This window comes from Oncorhynchus gorbuscha, linkage group LG15 (assembly GCF_021184085.1).
Source record: "Oncorhynchus gorbuscha isolate QuinsamMale2020 ecotype Even-year linkage group LG15, OgorEven_v1.0, whole genome shotgun sequence".
In the NCBI taxonomy this organism is placed as follows: Eukaryota; Metazoa; Chordata; class Actinopteri; order Salmoniformes; family Salmonidae; genus Oncorhynchus; species Oncorhynchus gorbuscha.
This window is the reverse complement of record NC_060187.1, coordinates 3,923,572-3,924,751: the sequence shown is the minus strand read 5'-3', so window position 1 is coordinate 3,924,751 and position 1,180 is coordinate 3,923,572.

Below are 1,180 nucleotides of genomic sequence, written 5' to 3'. Positions count from 1 at the left end.
CATATATATACATATATATATATATACATACACACACATATACATTTACATTTACATTACATTTAAGTCATTTAGCAGACGCTCTTATCCAGAGCGACTTACAAATTGGTGCATTCACCTTATGACATCCAGTGGGACAGTCACTTAACAATAGTGCATCTAAAACTTAGGGGGTGGGGTGAGAGGGATTACTTAACCTATCCTAGGTATTCCTTAAAGAGGTGGGGTTTCAGGTGTCTCCGGAAGGTGGTGATTGACTCCGCTGTCCTGGCGTCGTGAGGGAGTTTGTTCCACCATTGGGGGCCAGGGCAGCGAACAGTTTTGACTGGGCTGAGCGGGAGCTGTACTTCCTCAGTGGTAGGGAGGCGAGCAGGCCAGAGGTGGATGAACGCAGTGCCCTTGTTTGGGTGTAGGGCCTGATCAGAGCCTGGAGGTACTGAGGTGCCGTTCCCCTCACAGCTCCGTAGGCAAGCACCATGGTCTTGTAGCGGATGCGAGCTTCAACTGGAAGCCAGTGGAGAGAACGGAGGAGCGGGGTGACGTGAGAGAACTTGGGAAGGTTGAACACCAGACGGGCTGCGGCGTTCTGGATGAGTTGAAGGGGTTTAATGGCACAGGCAGGGAGCCCAGCCAACAGCGAGTTGCAGTAATCCAGACGGGAGATGACAAGTGCCTGGATTAGGACCTGCGCCGCTTCCTGTGTGAGGCAGGGTCGTACTCTGCGGATGTTGTAGAGCATGAACCTACAGGAACGGGCCACCGCCTTGATGTTAGTTGAGAACGACAGGGTGTTGTCCAGGATCACACCAAGGTTCTTGGCGCTCTGGGAGGAGGACACAGTGGAGTTGTCAACCGTGATGGCGAGATCATGGAACGGGCAGTCCTTCCCGGGAGGAAGAGCAGCTCCGTCTTGCCGAGGTTCAGCTTGAGGTGGTGATCCGTCATCCACACTGATATGTCTGCCAGACATGCAGAGATGCGATTCGCCACCTGGTCATCAGAAGGGGGAAAGGAGAAGATTAATTGTGTGTCGTCTGCATAGCAATGATAAGAGAGACCATGTGAGGTTATGACAGAGCCAAGTGACTTGGTGTATAGCGAGAATAGGAGAGGGCCAAGAACAGAGCCCTGGGGGACACCAGTGGTGAGAGCGCGTGGTGAGGAGACAGATTCTCGCCAC